Below are 2,681 nucleotides of genomic sequence, written 5' to 3'. Positions count from 1 at the left end.
TTAACATTGCATTGTTGCACCATATCTTTAGTAACTGATTTAAAGCTTGAATACACTACTTTTGTCCTGATTTACAGTCTGGACAAATCGATGCTAGTTGCCGAAAGTCAGAGCCAGTCTGCAAATTTGAGGTGACTGATTTCACATAAAATTGTGTAGTTTATGACGACCACAAACTCCCAATGGTGCCCAGTTTTTCCTCTGTAACCAAAGTCTGCAAGTGTGTGATGCCTAGTGTTAAAAGACTTGTATTCTAGCCATTAGATGTTAACTTGGAGGTAACTATTTTGGAATGCTTTAGAATGGTTAGCATGTTGCTAAGCTAACACCTCAGTACTCTAATAAGCACAAAAATATACAGTACATATATTTAACTAGTTAGGCTATTAATAGTTTTCATTATTGAATGACATGTGGTTATTTATAAATTATCAAAATATTTGTGTCAACTTGTCCACCATCTTGGATTAACTTTTTTCACCGAACTCATTGCAATGCACTCTGCTTTTTAGGGAAAAACATTTAATGCCTTAAAATGCTGTCTTGGTAGGCAGCTCACAAGGTATTGGAACAGATGTTGGTAGCGTGCATTGTTCAGTTAAGTCTGAGTAAATTAAAGTAGGAGAGACAGACAAACATTTATTCAGCACTGGAACTAGCAAGGCCTTTCTTAAAAATAATGGTACAGCAATGGTGCCGGTGCTGCATTTTCAATTTCCATGGAAAAGTCCTCAATGCTTGACTGCACATACACATTCATGCCAAATATATTATTGGTCATGCACGTCAAAACCTGTGCCAAGCAAAAATCCATTTTATTTTTCCTGCTGATGTGTCTTGTATTAATACTCCCAAACCACTAACAGGTCGGGTTTAAGCCACCAACCATGCACTGCTTCCATGGTTACACTGTCCTAATGGATACCTTTACCAAATGTGACCCTTTAGCGGTCAAAGGTTAAAGAAAAACACAGGATGCCAACATTCTTGCCTATAACAGGATTCACTCTGTGCCAAGTTGACTTTATATGTCTTTTTTTTGGGGGGGGGTTGTTGACTTGAAGACCAAACAACCTGATGGATAATCAATCCAAGCATATTATCCATTTGATTTAATGTTGTCAGACCAAACATTGCCTCACACTATGGATTTTGGATGCCAGGGTGTTGCATGTTCAAAGTCAGATTTATACACTGTTGCGTTTGTCATTTACTACAATATCAAACAAGTCATATTTCGGTACTTGCGCTAGTTTACTGGCTTAAAGCAGTGAAATGTCCACAGTGGTGTCTCTGTGGACGTGCCTGTATGTTTCAATGTCTTTGTGAGTTTAAAAGTATACCAGATTCAGTCGTGTATGTGCATGTCTGCTTATAGTTTTTGAAATCCTCTCAGAGTTCTATGTAATGTGTTTTCTTTGCACTGTATCCACAAGTCTGTGTGTGTTCATGTGTGTCTGCCGTTCACTGTACATGTCTCTAAATGATGATTGGTACTGTAAATTGATTGTATAAAAACAATTTTAAAATGTTAAATTGAAGTTTTATTTAAAAAAAAAATGTAATTACAAAAAAAAAACTTTTTTAGGCAGCTGGATTAATGATTGTATCCTGGCCTTCAAATTTATTCAGCAGTGTTATTTCTTATTTTTACTTATTTAATATTCATGAATATATTCAAATATAAACACACATCTACTAATGTGACCCAGGCAGTTGAAATCCCAAAGTATATTAACAGATTTGAGCTTCAAAATTTCTTTTTTTTTTCAACATCAAAATTTCGTTTTGAAATAATGTAATTATATATGTGGAAAATTATATTTTTACACAGATTTCACCCATTCTTTTTCAGTATATTTATTACCCACTATTTTGTAGTTCATTCAAGTAGGCTAGTCTTGCAGTGTGACCAGAGAATTTGAAAGTTCAAATATTCCATGCAGTTCCTCAGTTAATATGACGTCATAATGCATGTGTAATAATTACAGAAGAATTAGAAAACACTTCTGTCACTCCTTGATACGTCATTACTCCTTTTGATTTTCCGCCACTGTGTATACAAAGCTCCTCATAAACAATTCAGACTGACAAATGTCCTAAAATGTCCTGCAAATATTAGCGCCTGACTGAGTGGCATTATACCAAACTGACATACTGACGAGCAAGGAGTCACTTTGTAAACTATTTGGAGTGTTGAAAGCATAACAAATACATAAGATAAGTGTGTAAACTGAGGCATTCTTATGCAACTTTCAAATGAAAAATTGCCACTCGTGTGCTGTATAACAAGCAAATGCAGTGTTCAGTAAACACAGGTGGTTTGTAATCGCGCGTTCACAGATCAGGATTGTCACAGACGCCTCCTGCTGGCAGTTAGGACACATTGCTGGTACACTGTTTACTGCAAATATGCGGGACATACTTTGAGCTGACTATTATTATTAATAATAGTCTGCAACTGCATACTGTTAAAAAACTATTTTATATATATAAATACACCCACACAAACAAACAAACATATATGTTTATATATATATATATATATATATATAAAATAGTTTTTAAGCAGTATGCAGTTGCTTCTAGTTAATTCGACGCACTGGAATTAGAAGATCAAGTGTTTCTTTTGTATACTACACATTTTACAAATATGACGTGACGTGTGTGTGTGTGTGTGT

Source organism: Sinocyclocheilus anshuiensis, unplaced genomic scaffold (assembly GCF_001515605.1).
Source record: "Sinocyclocheilus anshuiensis isolate Anshui unplaced genomic scaffold, SAMN03320099.WGS_v1.1 scaffold1148, whole genome shotgun sequence".
NCBI lineage: Eukaryota > Metazoa > Chordata > Actinopteri > Cypriniformes > Cyprinidae > Sinocyclocheilus > Sinocyclocheilus anshuiensis.
Note: the sequence above shows the minus strand (reverse complement) of the source record.